Source organism: Leuresthes tenuis, unplaced genomic scaffold (assembly GCF_036924035.1).
Source record: "Leuresthes tenuis unplaced genomic scaffold, fLeuTen1.0.hap1 SCAF_17, whole genome shotgun sequence".
NCBI classification, from domain to species: Eukaryota; Metazoa; Chordata; class Actinopteri; order Atheriniformes; family Atherinopsidae; genus Leuresthes; species Leuresthes tenuis.
This window is the reverse complement of record NW_027325371.1, coordinates 5,783,772-5,807,293: the sequence shown is the minus strand read 5'-3', so window position 1 is coordinate 5,807,293 and position 23,522 is coordinate 5,783,772. Positions and strand designations below refer to the sequence as shown.

The following is a 23,522-nucleotide window of genomic DNA, read 5'->3' as shown; positions in this document are numbered from 1 at the left end:
AAAGCTAAATTCCCAGTAAAGCTGCCCTCAATCACATGTATTTCTGCTGCTTTTGTCAAATGACTGAAAACAAATTGTGACTAAAAAGAAGCTCATTATGTCTGTGTATCAACTCAGAAAGCCACAGAAAGCATTTGTTGACTGTCACGTTATACTAATCTAAAATCCTGATTATATTACTGGAGCCTCATATGACAAAATCACCATTCAAGTTGCTTGAAGACATCTGTTCAATTAATTTGGCCATACTTTCATGCCAGTTGATCTCTTGCAGAGAAAGAAGAAGCAGAAGAATTTCACTTTTTCTGAGATAGTCCCCAGCGTCACAGTGTCAGACATTCTTTGGTCAGTAAATTGATTTCCCCTATCGACATGTATACTGGGACGAAGGAGAATAGTCCCATTAACTGGTCAAGTCAAGCTTTTGTTGCTCAGTTTAATTGTGCAAACAAACATACTGGGTGCTACCCAAGGTATTTCATTTAAGTATTTGACAGCAAAAGAGACAAAATGGGCAAACTTTCAAGGGCTTTGATCTTCAAGTGTCTGATACGACCAAGATTATTTTTGTCAAACATTGCCTGAAAGCTCAAGCAAAAACCCTTGTAACAACAGAGCAGAATATGCATTGTTTGTGTAGCAGCAACAGACATGTCAAAGACATGTAGAAGACAAATATATATCATGAATCACCTCTAAGATGGTATAATTTCTGGTTATTGATGGTGTGCAGGTCAAAAATCTTGATTTATTGTGAATAATTAGTCCAAGGACAGCTGATGATTTGATCTTGTTCAGTGCATGTTTGGTTTGCCAAGGGCCAATTCTTTTATTTTAAGCATATTATGAAAAGGCTTGTAATTTCTCATTTTGACCAAAATTTTCAGAAAATGGCCTATTTATTGAAAACAAACTACACTACAGTTACACAAGCTTATACACTATATGCATGTAAGCATTGAAAATGATCTTTCATGCACACACACAAATATATTTAATTTAGCTGATTATTTCAGATACTTCATTTTTTTAATAATTCCTCCTCATCAAATATTTGAGCCCAAATTTTCTCTTTATGCTCCACCTGCAGTTTGGATGAAATAACTCATTTTGTCATTGAAAGCTTGTATTAGATGTAACATGCAAACAGCCTCAGCTTTCATCATGGTGTGACATAAAGAAAATGAAGTGCGAGGCATTGTTTCAGCTTCACCACAAACATACCATAATCCTTGTCATTTTTTCATGGAACAGAGTACTTTTGAGTTTGACACTGAACCTTCTATTCACTGTAAAAGTCAAGGATCTCTACACATTTTTCATTACTGCTCTCTGTTCCATTTCTCATGCTGGCATGATGCCAGTTTTTGTCCTTTTCTTAACCACATATATAAATGTTATCAATGAACGACAGACAAGAGAAGCAAGAACTATATTTACACAAGATATTACACAGATCACTACATATATTCACAATTGGTGTGAAATAGAGGGATCTATCAGATATAAAACTTAGATAAAATAACAGTTATTGAGATCAAAATGATGAAATTGAAATGAGATAGAATAAAGTACATATTGGTGATTAAAGTAAGTGTAATGAATGTAGTCTTCATTACTTACTTTGGTCTTTTAATGTCACAAAGGAGTTAACATATTTAAGAATGAGGCACAAACAAATGAACAAGTGTTTATTGAATGTATATTGTTAACAATGTGTGCAGGTCCTGTGTTGCCCTCAGCAGGGGATGAGTGGGGACCAGGCCTGCAAAGGAAACGTTTAGTTAGTTGGTTGCCTAAACAATGCTCTTTAACTGTAACTAATGGTGCTTGAGAAATGTGATGCCACTATGCCAGATGATAACTGAAATATGTGTGTGTATGTGCAAGTCACTCACCTGTGTCTTCTCTCCAGGGTGTTCGGGCAAAAAAGAGTCCCTACGTTCACTCTGCTATATTTAAAGGTTCCGGGTCATACCATGAACTGATTGGTGTAGGGAGGAGCACTCCAGAATCAGTTCATGGGGGGTATTTTATAGATTTGGGGATATTGTTTAGAATCAGTAAGATGCAGTTGATTGAGGGTATAGTAGAGGGTAAAGGTATTTTAAGGTTTTGTCTATTGTTGTTATGTGGATATGTAATGGGAGGGACAGAATTCCCTAGGGTCTTGGTTCGTAGCGGCAGAATAGTATTTAAGGCTGCCAGTTGCACCACACTCGACTGTTGCTGTTGCCACGCTGCTCCTAGTTCCCCGTATGTGTCTTTATGTTTACTTATTGTTGGTGAATAAATACCTGGTTGTTTTCACACAACTCCGGACTCAAGCCTCTTATCTTGTGAATCCAGCTGCTACATGGCCATCCTAACAGTAAGACTAACAATTGCCTTTAAAATGCACCTTCAATGCAAGATATAGTTTTTCTATAATATTGACTCAACTTGAGTAATGCCAGGTTTGTTTCAATAAAGTTACCACAACCTTGATTTAGTTAATTTATTTATTGTTAATAGAAACTTTACATACCACATTTTCCAGATTAGTTAGCAGAGTTAATAAAGTCAAAAAGGTTTTCAGAAGTGTTCTTGCTTTTAATTTGATAAAGGATAGACCAACCAATTTAAAATACATCACTTTAATATGTAATTTCTGTAAAAACGGAGTAAATCTGCATTGATTTACTGTAATCAAAACAAATCAGAGATTATTCAGTTAATTCCTATGAGATGAGCCAATGTGATACAAAATGTATTTTACTCATATTGCTGTCAATATTTACATAGTAAATATCTAATACAATAGATAGAAGATGTAAATGTAATTTCAACACAAACTGTAGGTGTATAAAGACATTTATCATCCTCTGTTCTAAACAGGTTCTAAACACGAGACTTTTCTGGATGATCTTTGTCCCAAAAAGAAGCTCTGGTGTCCGACAGCTGATATTACTGTTCTTTAGAGTAGTTATGAAAGTCTAGAGTTAAGTTAAGTTATGCAGTTCTTGCTTTCTCTTTTACTGTTTTTCTTTGTTTTTAAAAGAACAGAATAATATCGAGTTGCTGGGTGAAAAAAAAAAAGTATTCTGAAAATGCAAAACCTAACAAAAATTAACCAAACTGACTGCAGTTTGAGAGCACGAGTAACAGTAACAGTACTGCTTTTGATGAGAGACTGTTAATTGAAGTGAGGACTGTACATATTTTCCATTGTACCAAAACCAAAACAATCCCGGCATGGCCAGTCGTTTATTGGGCGTTAGAACACGTCACCATCTCACCCGGAAGTGCAGTGACAGCTCGTGTCAAAAATCATCATCCTTCTCGTTTAACTGCGAAACGAAGGTGAGTTTGAAACCTGTAGAATAATCTCTTTCTGCATTTGTAGCCTAGAGCTTTTGGTATTACTTTAGCAATGACGCACCTTTGAAGTTCGGGCGTCATTTAACGTAGGATTCACTTTTATAGTGCTGAATAATAGCCGCTAGCTGGCTAATGTTAGCAGGTTGACAACGCCTGTAGGCGGCTACTGATGCAGTTTCTAGTTTAAGTTGGACATTAATTTTTGTTTTCATAATTTTCTGTGTCGTGCTCAGGCCTGCTGCTTAAATGTGTATTTGACGGCAAAAAATATCAGTGTGAAAATTTTCAGAAGGACATGCAAAATAATGAGTCCGCAGTAAAAGATATGTTACGCCGCGTCCTCCGGCTCAGCAACAGTATCCTGCCAAATAGTGATCACGGTTTCTCCCCTCTGTTGCTTCTTCGTGCGCAGTGCAAGACAGCAGCAGGTTTAACTGCCTGCAAGCATCTGACAGGACAGTGATAGTCCAGCAGAAAGGCTACTGCAATGCAGACCAGGACCTCTGCCAGATGACTGGAATAAAAGAAGTCATAAAGAAAATGATCAACTGCAGATAGAATGAACGCCTGACTTTCAATTTAAGCACAGAAAGAATAACTGTGACTTTTATGGATTTAACCTACATCATTAGTTTATGGGCTGAGAACTTTAATCTAGCATAAATGAGTATTTCCATGTCAGGTCTACTGCATGTTTCCACTTCTATTACATTTCAAAGAGGACTATCATTAGTTTGTTCTCTTTCCATTTTTTTTGAGCTGCTATTTACTTTGTACGATGAGGCTTTTGAAAGATGGACTGTCTTTTCTAACCCTCAGTTATGTTGTCATGGTCATATTGAAGATGTCTGGTGAGGTATTATGAGCTAAACCAAGTGCAGATTTTGACTTACATAGTTTAAATGAATAGTTTTTTTTTATTTTTTAAGTGGGTTTATGTGACATATTCATGAGCACAGGCAGCGGTCAGACCCACTCTGTTTGGGGAAGCAGGGAGGAATTATCATGAGGGAGCCAAGCTAACAGGGGAAGACGGAATTTTTGCCATCTAATACAACTTAAACCACAAAAATTTGGTTCAGTGAACAGTACATTGTGTCACTGTTGCATCAGACGGTTTACTTTGTCATTATTTTTTCAGCTGAACAATGTCTGTTTTGCTCTGTGTCACTACATGCACTGTAGCTGCCTAGTGTATCCTACCAACACTTTTTAATTTGTTTTGGAACTGAGAATATGTCAACATACTCCTCTGCTTCAACGGTACTCAATCAGTTTCTCCCAAAAGCAGCTGAAACTTGAACTCTTCTGACCACAGATCACGTGTCCTCTGTCTTTCTGTCCATCTGAGATGAGCTTGTGTCCAAAGAATTGATTTCTGCAGAGTTGATAAGTGGCTTCCCTCTTGTGTGAGAAAGTTTAAGGTTACATTTCTTAATGCAGCGGGTGACTGTGTTTAGTAACAATGTTTTTTCAAAGCACTCGTGTGCCCAAAGTGGTGAGCCATTTCCCAGCCTTGCTTGGAAAGAATAAGCCCCTGGCGTATGCTTCTTTTTTACCCAATGATGACACCCTCACCTGTCGCCAATTCATCCGGTTGATTGTCTTCCAGAGAGATGATACTTTAAGCTTTTTTGTGTGTTGCCAGCATCAAATTCTAGATTTGTTAAAATTGTGTGAATACAATGAAGTTGGTCTGTAAATGCACTGAACACAGTTTCCTTTTTATTGTTGTCTGTTCGAGGTTTAATTAATCTGGAAAAAAGGTTTGTAGAAACTGTAATGCAACTCTATATACAATATATTTTTTAATAAGTAGGTTCAATAATACAGCAGCATCTTTATACCGTCTGCTCTCCTCCATTTTGTGACTTGAACATCCCAAAGTAAAATCTCAGCAATCCCATCCCTACAAAAGAGTCCCAACATATTGATGAAATAATTCGCAAAATGTAAGTGTTTTTCGAACAAAGCAGCACTTTGAAGGCTGGTAAAAATAGTTCTGCTGATTTGTTGGTTAGTAATAAGGAAGTTTATGGGGCAGCTGCTAATAAAGCTGCCTTTGGCAGTAAAACTCTTGTTAATTGAATTCTAAAATTGACTTGGTTTCTGCTTAGCTGGGCTTGAATTGCATGCATGAGCACTAAGGCCTGTGGAATTTCAGAAATACTTTGTTTGATTCTGAAAAGTCTGTGATGGTTTCTTTTTTTATTCCAACACCCATTTTTCTCACTTTTCTGTTCCTCTGTGTCACACACATTTTTTTTTTACAGAACTATTAGTGAAGACGAAATCATGATGCACAAACTCATGACTTGGTTTGGTGTAAAGGTTCGCCATCATAATCAAAATGTTATTTAAGTGCACATCTATCCATACACTCATCCTCATAATAAAGCCTTATTTTTGCCTCCCTGCCCACAGAATGGTTTGCAGAGCAGTTTCAGCATTTGAGCTCACCATACAAACAGCTGTGCAACAGCTAGTTACTTCAGTGACTCAGTAACTTCTGTCATTTGGTCCCAGTTACCTGCAGTGAGTGATGTCATCGTCTTTACTCATGCACACACCTGTCCCCACATGTCCACACAGACGCTTTTACACTCACAGATGTACTCGTATGTATCCACAACCGACTAGTTAGGAAACTGAGTCGGGAATGATAATTTTCAAACATTTAAACCCTGGATTTAACAGGAAATACTACAAAGTTAACATAGCGAATGTTGAAATTGAGATTTTTCATTTTTATTTTTGGTTTTCATGTTTTATGCAGCATCCAACCAGCTCTTCTTTGGGGTCCTTTCTGGCAGTTCCTTCAGGAGTAAGGTGGGCAAGGTTACTCACTTTACCTGTCTTTGGTTTTCATGCTGTGGCTGATTAGTGTCATTTCTAATAACGATGGCCGTCCTTCCAAAGGAAGCATGCATGCACACAAACAGCTGTTGGGATTATTTGAATACTATGACCAATATTCATTATTTACTATATTTTTCCTATTATTAAAAACACCATTTGTGCATTCTTCTATCTTTTGTTGAATTTAATGCAACATATAACAGTTTGTTTAGCTCCTGCAGTAGTTTTTATATCTGCAAAATGAAATATAATATTTTTTCCATAGTTTTTTTTATAATCCAACTTAAGGCCATAAGAAAATCATTTAGCTGCAGCACGCCATGCGCTGGATTTTAATAATGTTGCTGAAATTTATTATTTCAGCGTATTTTGCTCAAGGGGTGGTGATAAAGAACCGGTGAATTGGTTATGAAACAGTTTTAAGAGACTGTCACTTCATGGTTAATCCTCTAACCACTGATAAGTTGTGGATGTGCTCGTGGCTTTTGCGAGCTGGAAACACAAGCTCTGATTGGTTGAAATTATGTTTTTTGTGGGTAAAAAAAACCTATTTGGGTAAACCACTCAAGTAAATTCTATGTAAAAGGAACACAGATCGGGCTTCTAACAAAATCAGTTTAGAAGGGACGGGCCAGATGCTCTTTTTCAAATTTCTGAGCTGTATACATCAAAAGCGGTTATTAGACAGGTGGCCTTTCCATAGACTTCCACCTGGCAGCTGGCCGATAGACACGCGTTTCCTCTGTTTATAGAAGAGCGTGGAGTGGAATGAGACCACTTGTCTTGATTTAACAGTTCTCCTCTCGCCTGGCTGCTTGTATTTTCTTAAACACAAGTCAAATTTAAACTCTGACAATGATGTGTGTCGATAGCTCCCTCCAGTCGACTGTGCTCATTCAGCTTGATACTGTATATTACACTAGTCAACCACTCTGTCAAATGTTTTATACACAGGAGCACTAAGCTGCACAGAGCCCCCCTTTTCATACACTACAAGATGCAGCCATTTGGTTTATTTACGGGAGGTGCTTCTGTAAATGCTGGGAATAGGCCAAGAGCCAATTCAAACACACGGTGGAGGCCAAGCTAATAGAATCTGACAGGAATGGAGTCATAGGGGCCGTTCAGGCATCGTAAAGCTGTCCTCGTTTAAGCCCCTAAATTTGTCGCTATTACCCGCTTGCTTCTCCCTTTACCTGGAAAAAAGAGCGCTGCCAGGTTCTAGAGTTTGATCGATGTTGTTACTCATCGCTGCCCATTTTAACTACATCAAATCAGTGTTGGTATGTTGCTGAGTGAACACATGGTTGGATCAGACGCCAGAATACTTTCAGTAAGTTACAAGATATAAAAAAGCAATATTTTCTGCTGCTCCCATCCACCAGCAGTGGAGCTGTGAATCTTTGCCTGCCTCACGATTCAGTGAGGTTACAATTCACCAGTTAATGTTTCAGCGCATCTCGATTTCCTCTTATAACAACCATGCCAGGAGATGGGAGTCCCTAAGGGAGGAGTTCATAATCCATCCACTTTTTGCTCTTCTTCTTATATTTACTTTTTCTTTTTTGAAATTTTTTAAATGAACAATGCACTTTCTGTTTTGGATTGATAACGTATTAGACTCAATTCAATCTCGATGTCTTTGAATCACTAAATGACAGCACAAAGCTACATTTCGAAGCTTCGTGCAGTCAGATCAATGTGAATTCCCTTTTCATGTAGTTCTTCTCGTGAAACCCGGGTTCTGCACAGCTGTGAATATGTCCATAGATCCTTATTTCTCTTCCCTCGTTTGGAGTTGGAGTACAAAATTAACGGTGCCTCATTTATTCTTGACTGATTAGTTCGGCTGCTTGAGTTCCTTGACGTCGCAGAGGTTTGATCAGGGTGAAAACGTATAAAGTTGCTCCTCATATTAGTTATATTACCACAATAATAAAGTTGTAAGAGACTTTATGTGGTTCGTGCTTTCCTGTAAGTTAATCAAATCTGAAATGAGCCCAGCTGTCCGCTTTCAAATGTTTTTTAATCACTTGCTGCTGAGCTATTTCTTTCAGCTGTGTGCACGTTTGAGCTGCACAGTTCTTCTGCCTCTTCGTCTTATTTGTTATTTTACAGCAGTTGAACATTAAATGCAACAGTGCGTGTAACTTTTTTTCCCCACAGCCTGGAAATCGCACATCTACATGTTGTACATGTTGTATGATTTTACAATTTGAGATGCGGGCTTCTCGTTGTTTCTGCTAAAGCTCCAAGAGAGGCCCCATGGCGCAGATTGCTTCACATATTCATCAGAGTCTCTGAGAAGTAAAGATGGGCAGAGATTAACTAATCTGCAAAGAAACAGAATCTACAATTTGTTGAGCAATTTCAGCCCAATGTTCCTCATGTAAGACTGACTTTGAATATTCCATCATCGACACTACATCAGAGAACCTGGAGAAATCTCCTCGGGAAGGGACAAAGAAAGCCCTTAATCTCAGGCTGGATTCTGTCATGGAAAGCACTGCAGTGACTCAGGAACACTTCCCAGACATCCCCCTTTTTTAATGGAGGTTATAAGTTAATGTGCTGTCCGATCTTGTGTGAATAGCAAATATTGCATGTGAAGTAGCTGTTTCAGTCCCTTTTGTAGGTATGTTTGAATTCAGCCATGAGAAACAATAATGTGACCAAGACCTATGTCTGAATGACTGAATGGCATCACTTTAACAGATCGATGAAGCCAGTAATGTTGTGTATCTGTAAAGAGCTGAATTTTCAAATCATCACACTCAAGGGGAACATATCCTGTGTCCATCTAACAAAGAAGCCCTCATTATTGCTCCCTTTCTTAGAAGTTAGGGTAATTTGAGGATCCTGCAGAACTGTAACCCTTTCTTGTCTAATGCCAGGACTATACTTGCTTTTAAATCACATTCTCACTTAAGCATCTTGCTCCATCACGGACTTAATTGGTCACATGCTTGCCTGTGTGCTGCATCTGTTACCAGAGGGTTCCACTGAGGGTCACACCACATGATTCAGATGGGAAAAACCATGCGATTGGCACAGTCCCTCCTCTGTTACTTATACATTTATTTTCCATGCACAGACGACAGCTATTTTGTGCAGTGGCTATAGTATATCGTAAAGATATGGGTAATTGCAGACTTTCTCTACAAGCATGAAGCTTTCTGCCATTTTCACCGCTGCTGACCTATGACTGTACATCTGCTCCAATTTGGCCCCGCACAGCTCATACTGGTCACCCACAAATTACAGCTTGAGAACGCGTACTGTTAATTTCTAAGGACGTGCACAAACGGCTTTCCATGCAATGCAGAATATGCTCGTCAGCCATGATAAACCCGCGTATCTACGTAATTAAAAGCAAGTATATTAATGACTTAACAAGGCGGGAGAGGGCTGCAGATGCACCTTCTCGCTTGCAATCTGTCAGTGGAAGAGAGGGTAGACTGTAGCATGGAGGAAAGATACATCCACCCACCTCATCCCTCTCACTGCAGGGAGGGAGGCACAGGGTGCTGTAGCAGAAAGGGCAGTCAGGTGGCTGCTTCATGTCTTTCAGTAGCCTACACCCTGAGTGCAAGTGCAAAATAATTGAGGCCAGTCTAACGGGGAGCATTACCGTATAAGTCGAGTAAAATGACTCCCCTCTTCAGTTTTCCTCTGGTATTATGCTCATTTCGCTGTGCTGAGTAGGAGCCTGAATGCATGTGACTCTAAATAAGAGAATAAATATAAGTAGAATAAAAAATGAGTAAGTGAAGTACAGCCAACATAGAATCACCATGTACACTCTTATTCTTATTGGCGCTGTGCTTTTGGGGAACTGATTCTGTGGGTGACGCAAGATATGGAAGTGTGTCAGTCTAAAGTGGCAGAACATCATGGTCATTAGAAAAGGTTAATTTATCTAAAACAAATGGAATGGGCTTTTTTTTGGCCCTCTAATCAGCCTGATTAATAGAGAGTTCCTAAAGTTCAGTAATTTTGGGCTGTATCCCCTGATGCTGATGATGTCACAGCCATCGACTTTAGCATTTGTGCTTCAGGCTTTGTGAGGGATTTTCATCTAAACTGATCAATGTTATTGAAAAACATAAGAGCTATTCATTTGACTCATTCAATACTATACTATAAACCTTTTATTTGTTTGGAAAACATGAGGAGTTAATCTCTTGATATGAGCACTGACAGTCTGGTATAAAATGTTTTATTTTACAAGGTATCTAATGCTGTCTGAATGCATTCTGAAGGCAGAAATTGTAGGAAAATAAATCTGCTCGCTAACACAGATTTTGTGGCTTCAGATGCTGTTTCCAAGAATCTGCCTGTGTGCAGATCTGCTAAGACGTAATTGATAAAGACAGAGGCACCACTCAAAAATGTCTCTGATTGGTCCTTTTTATAGACGCAACACGAGAAGAGGCTCATTTCTCACATCGCTGATCGCTTGTGAGGAAAGGCAACAAGTATTGAATTAGTTTGCATGAGAGAAGGGAAATTGAAATATGGATTGGGGTCGCATATGCCTGCCAGTGCTATTGGCTGTTTTGGATACGGAGGATGAGATGTATTTTTTGTGTACGTGTGTGTCAGTGTGTGACTGATGCAGACAGGGCCGGCATCGAATGGTTTTCCAGCGTTCTTCCACGGAGCTATTTTCCAATAACAAGTAGGGAGCAGAAGTGACACAGATGAAGTGAATGTTTTAAAAGGAAAAGTAATCCTAAAGACAAGCCCAGCCATTCCTCACTAATACACAGACTCGTGCTCTTTCTCTCCGACATTACTGCTTCGGTCTCCTGCCTCCTGCTATTTAGATGTATTTAAATCATGCATGCTGACTTTGGACCCGTGATTTGAACTGGCCAGGTCCCTCGTCTCTCCAAGCCTGCTCAGTATAACTCATGACCCAGGGAAGCCACCAGATTCTGAATTAATGACAACACTTGCATAAAAGTGTCACTGCCCAAAAGTCAGATCGAGTTTTGATGCTATTATTTGGCATTTAATCATGGAGAATGCTGACTCATCCTTATAGTTTGTAAAGTTTACTTAACTAACTATTTAATTTGGTGTATTTCAGGAACATAGTTTCAAGTTAAAGTGTTGAAGACAGTGGGAATAATGTCTTATGTCCAGAAGGGGTTCAGTGTGTTTAAACTACAGCGCAGCGGGTTGATAAGATGCTGGTTCAGTTTTCAGTAAACTGATGAAGAGATATTGGATATTTTTACCCTGATTTGGATCTTATTATTCTTACAAGGAAAGTTCTTGGGCTAAACCTCTTCTGTATACTTTGCTGTGGCACTTACTTTTTGTCAGGAAAAGTCTGCTAAAGGACCTTTATTGCATCAAACTGCTCAGGGTACCAGTGTCCTTTTGGTGATGCGTTTTCATGACTCAAAACAAAATGTGTATCATTCAGCGCACGTAAACACAGTCCACAGTCATGTGTTCAAATCCTTTCATTCCTGCTGGAATCCTCGGAATATCTGATAGGTGTCTGAAACTCTGTCTTATGTTCTTTGATCTTCTGGAATTTGCCGTGAGTACGCAGAAATGAGCGTTTCGTTGAGAGACTACACTGTGTGCTAGAAAGTCAGGCAGACGAAGTAGCGACCAGACGCCTTGCTTGACGGTCAAACCGATCGCTACATTTTGAGCACATTAAAGTGAAAACTTTACAGTCACGTTTAGCTGGTTTTGAAATGATGGCAAACGCCGGCAAATCTACCCTTGTATTATTCGTGTTCTGTTGCAGTAATTTCATGTGCATATTCCATAAAATTCAACATGAAAACTGGTAAAATTGACCTTTCGCTTTAATTCAGGGAACTTCTCATGCATCCACAAAGAAATGCACTCACTTATGTTGAAAACCATGGGCTTGAATAAATACAGACATATATGAGAATAAGTCGTTGAAGTTACTTATTAAGCTGTTACTAAACACTGAACACCCTGCCATAAGGAATTAAATCCCAGCTGAATTTAATCCGATAGAAACTCTGTTTATACCAAACTGATATGAAGTGGCTCAGAATGAAAGACTTGAACGGCACCATTGACTCAAACGCTTAATCCAGTACAACCACATGTTAAAATGCCATGAATAATTCATTTGGAATGGAAGTTGTTTTTTTTGTCTCTTGCATGCACTTTATAAACACAAACTGCACTTTTCCTCTTACCTCCCCCTGCCAGTCTTTAATTTATTGTTTCAACAGAAGCCTGAAGCAGCAAAAAGGGGCTTTATTATTGACTCCATATTTTCAGTTAAGGAAACGTTGTATTAGAAACGATTGTTTTTGATGAATATTTGCCTTAAACACACATTTTCAAGAATTTAATCAGTATAACATGCTGAAGTTTATACATACAAGCCTTCTCCCAGCTTCACTTCCAACAGAAAACAATAATATTTTCCTTAACCACAGAGGTGGAAAAGAAATTACATGTCAAGGGTATGGACTGGAAAAGAGAGTGGACAGGAGAAGGCAGAGTAAGAATCGAGGCTGTGAAATCGATAGCTCATACTGTTCTGAAATTGAGGGGTTGTTTTTTTTTTTTTTGTCAGAAACTGCGTATAGAAAGTAGAATATTAAATGGCTTTGGTGGAGGCCCCTCATGTAAGCAACAGCATTGATTTCCAGAGACCTGGTCCAATTATGGTACCACAGCTTTTGTCAGTGTCCTTTAAAGGACTTCGCTGATCGTGGTGAGGCAACATTTTGTGCAGTGCCTGACTTTGCCTCGTCTCTTCCTCCAAAAATGCCCCTGCTGATTCTGTCTCCAAAGCCACCGAGAACGAGTCAAGAAAATGATGTCTTTTATTCTTACAATTACCAGAGTCCCTCTGAGAACACAGCTGCAGGATGAAAGATTTCCCCTGTTGGCAGTTCCTGTGAAGAGATTCACAAGCATTACAACATAAACAGAAAATAATCCCCTCTCTTTGTGTGGTAGTCTCTGTTTGCATGTGTGTCTGCTGGCAAGTGGCTCAGTGAGACACTGACTGAATGGATTGACAGACTTTGTGTCTGTGTGTGAGACAGCCCAGCTTTGTGCGTCTGTAAGTGTGTTTTGTTGCCGATTAATCATAGGGTTTGTATGAATTTCTGTTCAGCTGCAGCCTGTGTTGAGGTGCATTCACACGTATCCTCCAAAGTTTAACAGTTTCTGTGAAGAACCAGACATTAGTGGAGAAATTGCAGCTGTTTGAAAGCTTTTCTTGCAGGAGGATTCACAGGGAAAATGGTCTATAATTCCCAGTCTGTACTCCCGCTGTGCTGTCCCTACTGGTGACGTTGCTTTCATGCTGCCCTGCTCCATAGGTAAAGGCAAAAGTGTGGTATCATCCCCAGGAACAACAAAGGACAAGTTTTCCCCTGTGCTCTTGAGGTTAAAAAAAAGTTTGCTGGCAAAGAAATGAAGGCATTGCCACTTACTGTCTTTTCCCCTTCCCTTCCTCCACAGGCACCATGTGTCTCATCTCTTCTCTCCCTTTTTTCTCTCTCCTTTAACTCTCATTCCCTCTCCAAGAACTGGGAGTCTCATGCAATATGTTTTGTTCCCCACTTGAGTGTTAATGAGACAGATAAATATTCATAAAGAGAAGGCTGACATGGCTCTATGGTGATTGTGCAGAGGATGATTGTGTGCACTGTGGACTGTGGTGGCCACATTTCTGAGGGATCCAAGGGTAGACATCAGGAGACGCCGTACTTCTGGGCTAATGATGCAGACGTGTGTCCCTGAGTTTTGTTTTGGTCCGTGATTTTGAATGACCCGTTCTCGAGGCCTCTCCTGTTTCCCTGGTGGCTGCTGCTGGAGCTTATGTTCAGCCTCCAGCTGCACAAGACTTCGAAGAGGAGCTGCCTCTCTGCTGCCTACACTCCCCCTCCTCTCTCTCCCTGTGGTCCTGACTTATAACAAACAGACGCCACGGGTTTCCTCTCCTCGCTGTGCTTTTATTATACCTCTCCGTCTTTATTCCTACCTCTCTTCATCTTTTAATTTTCTGTGGCACGTGCATTTTCTTTCCTGGAACAAATTGCACCGTGATGTCTAGACGGTGCACTTCATGATGAAGGACATGCAGTGAGAAAGCATGCACCCCATTTGAACAGCAGAAGGCTTCCTGATGTATGCTTATTATGTCTCTTGCGTTGCTGTTTCCTCCTGTGCTTGGCCCCCACAGCCACATGTTTTTCATTGTCTGCGTCATTGTGCTCTTTAGACTGTCTTCCAACAGATCTTTTAAGTAATCTCTTGCATTTTATTTCCTTTGTTCTCCTTTTTTGCTCATCAGATCTTAATTTACATCTTCTTACTTGCTCATAATCCCAGTCTTCCTCATCTCTCCCTGTTGCCCTCAGCCTTGTCGCCCTTACTTCATAGTAAGCTATCTGACCAATGCAGACTACCTCTGATGTAGATCTGTCATCAGACAGTTTTAAGAAGACACAATGTCTACTTCTGTCTCCAGTCGGTGCTGGATATAAGTCTTGGTGTCTCATACTTTTTGTAGTCGGTCGCCTTTAATCTGGGAAGGTGAATCCCATTGTGCTGCTGTGGAGTACAGATGGCTCCTTTGTGGTACTGGTCGGTGACATGATAGAGGTCCTCCTACTCTTCTGTGCTCTTTGCTTCCCTGTGTTCATGAAAATGGTCGCACTGCCACTTAATGTTGTCAGTTCCAGTCTAGCAGGCGTCCATACTGATCCTCATTCACACATCCTTCCTGCAGTTGGGGAAAAGGTGGAGACTAGCCAATTTATCAGTGCTCTGACTGTACGGCTATAGGGAGCCCTCCGTCTTCATCAGTTCACTCAGCAAATAGGCGCACCCCAGTCACCGGCACTATACTCACCTCATGTGTCTCCATTATGTGTTAATAACAAAGTTGTGGGGGTGACTAGAAGAGCACTCGATGTTTGACCATTTTCAGAAACAGGTTCACGGATTAAAAAGATTAATTTGTGTTTATTAGCTCTAAAAATGAGAACAACCTCAAATTCATTTGTGTCTCCCAGAGTTTGCAGCTAACAAAACTCAGAAGTAGGCAGACGTATTCTATAGTAGAAGCACTTTCATTTTAAGATGATGAGAATAACATGGACTGAACTGTAACTCTAAAATCATCTGACTGCCGTTCCTCTTTTATTACTGCAAGTGAAGCAAATATACAGGGTAGATTCCCTCTGGTAAGGCCATAGTCAGTTTAGTTTGCCACGTTTTTCAAATATTATTTTTTAGGCCTGTCCATTATAAGGCTGATGTACTGCAACAGCGAAGGACGCCTGTCTTATTTGTCTGCTTTTCCATCCTCCTCTATCTTCCCCTCTGCTGCCCTTGGCTTCAGTACTCCCTCGCCTTTCTTGGCCCAGTGCTGATCAAAGCTCCTTTGAGGTTGCTGAGCAGTTCTTTGGCTGATAGTGATTGGATGATATGTGTATGTCTTCAGAATCTTGTGCTCTGTGATTAGATGGTGTGTGACAGGTGGCGTCGGTCCCATCAGCTCACATTAAGCCCTGGCGCTTTGCTGCCACTACCGCTGCCGTTTTTATCCTTTAATGTTAAACCTTCTTCACCAGCCGAATCAATTATCAGTGATTATGTTAGTGTCAAAGTCTTTAGCGCCTGACTGAGCCCCACCGCAGCCTCCTCCCGGTGGTTACTGTGTGGCCCAGAGGCTCAACACAAACCACACCACACTGATCCCCTGTCAAAGCGCAACTGCTGCAGAGAGACAGTGATACAGACAGCTCTAAGTTTAACCTTCCTCCTCAGCACTGCTGTGACAAGGCAAGGAGAGTTTATTATGCCTCGCAAAACTCCCATATGTAGGTTTGCCTCACTATGAAAGTTGAATCGAGCTCAGCCCTATCATGCTCAATCGTTGATGCAGCGTCTGAGCTGCTGTGGTGGTCGTTTCTCTTTGGATTGAACATGCATGTACATTGCTTTAAAACACAATGGTTGCATAAGTTGTGTGAGATACAGGGTTTTCTTCATAGAAAACCCTGTATCTTCTTTCAAACCCGTCAAACCTGTCTCTTTCTCGCATGGGCTTTGCTCAGAGACACTTGGCTTTGGATGTGTGTGTGGATTATTGCCACCGGCCGACAGGCAGTGAGGCGGCTCGTTAAAAACCACTGTCGGCTGCAAGGTCACGGCTCTGGCTTTTCCACCTTTGTGTGTTAGTCCTTTGTCACATACACATTCATACATTACTTCTGAAAGTCTTAAGATATCATCAAGCTGCAAATATAGGTTATGATACTAGATCTTTTCTTATTGTCACTATTAGGGAAATAAATGCTGGTATATTGATAGTAAACAAAGACTTTAGTGTAAGAACTATCCTAAAAGTTCAGGAACTGAATAAATAAGAATAATCCAGCTGTATAGGTTGAACTTTTTACTTAAGAAATGCTTCCCTGCAGCCAGCTAATTCGATTAAACTTTGTTGGAAATATCTCAGGACACAAAAACAAGTTTTTTTTATTTTCTATTGTTACATATGTTCACGTCAGTTCTGGATTGGTGGGAAGCTGAGTGAGGATCACTGTGGACGTGGAAGATGCACTCACAATTCTGTTTCACAAGTTTAAAGTTTGCAAACCAAAGACTTTATCATGGTGACTTTGTCCATTTCTTACCTCCAGCCCGTGGTGGTGTGACTGAAAATTGAGGAGCCGATCTACAAGGCTGCTGTAGAAACTCAATTACAGTACAGAGGAAAACCCCATCAACTGGATTATAATCAAAAGTTGCTGCTTTTTATCTACTCAACAGTCCCAGTTTGGCCAGTGTTATTAGATCTGATGGTACAAGTTGAACTGAATTATTGTCATTCTTTGAATTATTAAGAGACATTGAAACATGAAAATGAGCCTCAGAGAGCCGCAGCCCAATTTAATCCTTGGCTGTTGGCACTTTGAAATGTCAGATCAGTTGTAGAAAATGGAATTGAAACTGAACACTCGTTGATACCAATACTTGTTTGCATTTAATACGTTAAAAGTTTAAAGAACATGTGGTGACACGGTCCACAGGTGGCTCAGTGAGGTTTTTTCACCTCTTTGGGTAAATACGGATGCAGACGTCAGTATCCAAGGAGCAATTATCAGCAAGATTATTGATGTATGTATGTATTTGTATTTCTTTTTCATCCATTACATGATTTACACCTCTCTTCAAGTGGACCACTTTAGTTTTTTTTTATTTAAAAGTCTGCTACCAGTGCTGTACTGATCGTGCATTTAATGACAAACTGGAAATCTGAATTTCCAACTTCCAAAGAAAGTAAAAACGCCAATTAGATGTCAGATATCCTTTTCGTGATATAAAACATTTAACAGTGTGAGCATTAGTAGCTCATTTATTTCTTTGGGTAAATGAACTGTATACCTCATGATGAGATTTGATGTTAATGTTAAAGGTTAAAAGAAAGAGCAAAGGTTTGAACTTTCATGGTACAGTGAATGCAGCATCATCTGGGGTTGAATAACTTTTCCCCTGCAGATTTTAATAGCTCATTGAATGACACATTGTTTAGTTGTTGGGGCAGAAAAAACATAAGTCTGGGGTTGTGTTTCTTGGTTTTTGAGTTGTTAATGACTTTAGAATATATATAGAATATAATATAGAATAATATATGCTCTTAAGCACAGACGAAAGGGATTTTTCCATAATATGTCCCTGTTTAAACACAAAACCAGAGTGAGCTTATTATTAGCTTAACCTTGTTAAAAAAATTCCGTAAGCACTTATTTTGCCAGCACTGTAGCAGAAATAACTTTTCACACTCACATACTTCCATTTTCACAAGCATATGCTAACAAGTGATCATTCTGTGATCTACTGAAGTTTCAATTTGGTGCTCTTGTGATGGCTATTTGCTCTGCAAGCTACAGCGCATCTTGTGGTTTAAGACCAACAGAGAAAAACATTACACCGACCCTGATTGGACAAATCTAAATTGCATCATGTAAATCTTCCAGTTAAGTTTTCATTAAAGTTGTAAGCATGAAGTAGCGAGGAGTTTTACAGTGTAAACCTAAGAAAACTCTTTTTCTCTTGACGATCTTAATCACATTTAGTGTAACTTTGCAACTGAAACACCAAAAAACAAGAAGCTCTGAAACAAACCTTGAAATAAGCATATGATACCAAACGTTCAGTGTTGACACTGAATGCAGCACTGAATGTGCCTTTATGACCCTGAACAAACATGTCTGTAAATGTACCTCACATTGAATGCTAATTACCTCACATTGAACTGATCAGTCAAAAAAAGCATTGGTCAGGACCCTGATCCGATCCTTGGGATTGGTCAGGACATTCTTAATAAAGTAAGTGAAGTAAGCGCCTGTAATTTCAGTTTGCTAGATGACCAGCTTTGGGTTTCTTCTGCAGTGCTCCTTGTTAGTTTGTTGCTACATGCTGTGAACACTAATTAGGTTACCCCTGAATGTGTTTGAATGAAATGCAGCGTTTTCAGCATCTTCACTCTGCAAAAATGTCAGAGCCTGATTGGATTTGATGGAGGAGACAAAAGGATTTGATTAATGGGCTTTAGAGATGGGCTGTGTTTCAAAGACGGACGTGTCCACCATGATGTTGCCACAGCTCTCACCTGTCACTCAAACTAGCCGCGCCCATAATAACAGTTAAAGGAACTCTTTAAGCATTGTGTTTTCATCACCTTAGCTTAGATTGGGCAGTTAATATCCAGATGCTTCAGATTACCCCCCACACCCCTTTGCAGTGTTTCACCGTCCTGTTTTTACAGAAGCCCAGAAGGAACAAACCAAACACCGGTTCTATGATAAAAACACTGTTTTGTCTCTTGTTCTCAATATGTTTAATTCTGCTGTAAAGGTAGACATTATATTCTGCTATGTTGACTTGCTTCTATAACTAGTCTCATGTGGCCATTTCAGGAACTGCACTCCAAGGCTCCCTTTTGGTTTAATTTTAAATTCATATTCACTAAAATGTTCACTATAAACTCCAAATATTACTCTTGATAAATGTCTCATTAGCTCATCTCAAGTTAAATTTAAGAGATGAAATGTGCTTTTAGGAGCTAAAACTAATATTTTGATAAATTGTTTGAAAGTGAACAATAATAATTGATGATTTCCAAAGCCGTCATCTTTTCAGAGGATCTCTGTGGCATCAACATTTCTACGCTGCAGATGTAGCATTGGTTTTGAAAGGTAAAAGCACATGTGTCGTATCAGTTCATAATAGTGTACGATTCAACGTGTCTGCTTGCTATCAAGATTTTCTCTTTGACTTACACTCATCCCCCTGTGCCTCTTCATCTGCCCATCCTCTCCATCTGTATGTTATCCGGTGTTGAGTGGAGGTAGAATAGATAGTAATTTGTAGCCTTGGCACTCTTGCACTCTGGACTCATTGAAGGAGATTGATGGCCCTTTGTCTTCAATGTCTGTTGTTTTGGATGGAGACAGAAAAAGATGGAGGCATAGAAGTGGATTTAGAATGAGAAACAGACTGTGGGAAGTTGTTGGAAGGCAGGTGTAATGGGGAAAAAGGAGAGTGAAGGAGGGTGAATGGTAGCTGTAAAAGATTAAGGAATGGGGGAGGAATAGCCAGCATGGAGGAGCTTGAGAGGCCGTTAAATATGGTTTGTATTTTATGAATTGAGCGTATGCATCAGCCTGTGATTGGGCTCAGATTTGCACATCGTCCTTTTTTGTGCATGTGTGCGGTATGGAAATGGCTGCTCTTTGGTTGCATGTCAGCAGCATTGTATTTAAATGTCAGATTTTCTTTTCTGGATGCAAATGAGGCAGGAACAGATTGTGATGGTGCTATTTTGTACATGTGTCATGTTTCTGTAGCATTAGAATGCTAAAGCCATTAAAGTATTGTGTGCAGTATTAACAGTTAGTGTTGCATTGCATGGGAATTAGGAGCCCTTCATCCCTCTTTTATGATGGGTCTGTTGCCCGTGTGTGGGTGGCATTAGGTTTTATTGGCTGTGATGACAGTTTTGCTCTTAATTGTTTCAGTTATTCTCCCTCAGTGGCTCTTTTTGAATTTAGTCAAGCACTTGATGTACCCCTCTGGCGTTTTGTTCTATTCTACACATTGGTCTTTTCAAGTTTGCTTGGGTTTTAAATTGGTGAGACAGAGGAGCTAACCTTTCTTCTTCCTCTTTAATTTCCCCCTTCTTTTGAGAGATGGATTGAATCTGACATTTTCTTTATTTTTGGGCTACCCCCTTCTTCTTGTTGTTCTCCTTTCTGCCCTCTGCTTAATTTGTCATCTTCTCCTTTAGTGACTACTTTTTTGTTTCTTGACTATTGTTTGAGCTGCTGTTCTACTCCCTTTGCCTTTCTTGCTCTGTTTCATCAGCTTGCTATACATGGAGCCAGCTTTCATCCTGCCCCCCACCCTCTGTGGCTTTTCATTTTTCTTTTCTCTGTTTCACAGTCTCTGGCACTTTTTGTTTCTCACCTCTCTTACAAGCAGCTCTATCCTTCCTTTTTATTTTTTCTTAGATGTACCATGCTGTCTCACGGTGCCCTGACATTGTTGGGGTCAACTAGTCAGGCCTTAGGGCCATGACAAATCTTTTTCTATTGTTATAGCTTCAGGATGAAACTGACCACTGGAGACTGCTGAAATCACAGCAGAGGGAATAATGGAAGATACGAAGAACGTAAAGGCTGAGTCCTGCTTATCCAAACTTTATTGGGTTGTTACAAACTCCAGGTCACACTCATATGTTGTGATAACTAGGGATGTCCAGATTTCTTTGCCTCCCGATACAATCCGATTTTTTTTAATGATTAGTTTTGCCGATATCGAACCGATACAGAAAAACAGCGCGGAATTATGGTAACAAATGGTAAGTTTCAGTGTGTGGAAAAGACTGGGATCATTCTTTTGTGCAAGGCAACATCAGACTTGACTTAAAGATTTCTTTCCTATATTTTTAAAAACAAATGAACAAATGAACAATTTTTTCACCACTAGAGGCGACGGAAGGCCCTTGAATGAATGCCAATGCTGGACAGGACAGGATTTATTTAAAATAAATAAAATAAATAAATAAAAAATAAATCTGTGATATGAATCAGCCCATTGCAACTGAATTTTCTTCGATATTGGTACCGATATCTTTGCATCTCTAGTGATAACATCTGAGCATCACACCCTAGACCAGTGTGCATATTGAAAACAGACAGTATAGGCAATTGCCAGCCTTAGTTCCAAGTGTAGAACAGTGAGGAGTTAAAGAGGAAGTGAAGTAAAGGTATATGCAGAGAGAAGCAATAGAGTAGAGTAGAAATGTTCAAAACCACAGTTGCTTGCATATTGTGGGGAAGTGGAAACCAATTTTAAGTCGATCATTTTTGGGTTGATAAGGAAAACTTGTTGTCAAAAGGTACAAAACATTCGCATTAGGTTGTGTTTCTGTCTTAAGAATTTTGGAAGTCTCGTTTGACATAGAATTCGGTCTTTGTTAGATCCTGAGGATGTCATCTGGTTTGAGTGTTGTTACATCTGCCTTTATTTTCACCAGCTAGTTGATCATTTGCATCAAAGATGACGGCACGAGTGAACCTAAACATTGTATTAGGTTTGCATCGCAAAGGGGTGTGGAGGACACATAACATGAAACATGAGACATTTTTTAGCTTGCTTCAAAAGAAGTTAGAAGCTGAAACAGGTGGTATGCCAGCTCTCAAAGTAGAATGGCTTCCTGAGATTTTCCTGTAGCAATTGTATGGTAAGCAACATATCTAATTAATTATGGGCAAAAAAAACCAACAGAACCCCCCGAATACACCCTTAAATATGACTCTCTCAAAGGGAATATCAAAGGTAAAAAAAATCGTAATTTGCTTGAGTGCAGAGTTGTTAATCAATATTTTCAGTATCCAGTTTGACATTTAAGATTTTTCATGGAGGGACGTCGCTGTTGAATAGATTTTTTTAGAGAGGGCCGATTGATCCAGGTGGCATCTATTTTGTTGTCATGTTTAGCTTTGTTGAGTCAGAGAGGACTATCACATTTTCGGGTGTACTATTGATCAAACACCGCCGGCCCCGTACACACATCACAGAGCCAGGCTACCTTTTTGACATTTCATCCAGGGCTCAACCTTTGTATTTTGCATCTGATTGACATTTCCTCGGTATATATGTGTAAACATACAGATATTTCATTCATTCATGCAGATCATCTTTACCCTCTCTGAGGTAAAAAGTCCACAAGCAGTTTGGATTCTCGTCACGTAGAAAATGAGCCTATAAAAAGAAGCCTATTATCTTTGCAGCCAAATATGAGTCGGTGTTTAGCGTTTTAGTGAGTCACAATTTATTTGGCTTCCGAGGCAACTTGCGGCTCCCAAATCGGTAGCATTCCCTTTAGTTTCAAGTCATTCTTCAAGCTTTAAAATGCAACTTTGGATTTATTGGATGGATGTTAAAACATTTCTTAAATCAGTTTAAATGTCAGGCGTCTTTATGGATTTTCTGGTTTATGAGGCCAAAAAGCATCACTGTGGCTGTAGACATTTTCTTGCAATCCACACAGACATCCTTCAATAATTTTTTGGTCAAACACAACCAGCCTGCTCTGTAGAATTCTGTTTGCCTGTGGTTGACTGGCATGTGAAGTATGAGAAAGCGTCCTTGGTCCTGTTTATTTTGGTATGGGTGGTATTTGAAAGAGAATTAGACTCCAAGGATTTTAATGAGACTGCCAGAGCACACATGCCACCGTCGGTCCGTTCTCTCAGACGCTTGTTCAGTTATTGAGGTCTCTTGGGCCTTTATTAAATGCAGCTTGGATATAGAACTTCCATCCACAAAGATTTTGATCAATGTTTTTGGGTGAGTGAAAATATGCCATGAGTAGCATTAAGGAAACATGTAATTCCTGTAAGCACTAAAAATCCATTCGTGGGATAGAGACTGTGTTGCTTTATTGGTCTGCATTTGTCTGTGGTTTTCCAGTTTGCTGTCTAGACTCTATGTTTTTACAAGTATTTTATGTTGAGTGTAATTGTACAACAAGGGCCCTTGTCCCACTTTGTTGGGTAAACCTTCTTTCAGTCTTTGTAAAACATGTGCTTTTTCAATATCTTGTCACACAGACTCACATGCAAACACACACACACACACACACACTATCTCAAAAAATATTCTACATTCAAGTCTCCTACATAACAGATGTGCACACAAGCAGTCAACTTGACAAGGAGTCTTGCAAGAATATGATAAGAGAGTAACTCACA

The 23,522-nt window shown here is 39.7% G+C and overlaps 1 protein-coding gene across 4 annotated transcripts in view; it reads left to right on the top strand.

Annotated features, from left to right (window-relative positions):
• The first annotated feature begins 3,270 nt into the window (after positions 1 to 3,270).
• spop (speckle type BTB/POZ protein) overlaps positions 3,271 to 23,522 on the top strand; it is an 83,401-nt gene continuing 63,149 nt past the window's right edge. For 2 of the 4 annotated variants that reach the window (XM_072369047.1, XM_072369045.1), the window contains exon 1: positions 3,284 to 3,342. The gene's annotated coding sequence lies outside the window, so the exon portion shown is untranslated. Of the gene's footprint in view, positions 3,343 to 6,144; positions 6,190 to 23,522 lie in introns of those variants that run through there. The other 2 variants (XM_072369044.1, XM_072369046.1) reach the window with 2 other exon arrangements.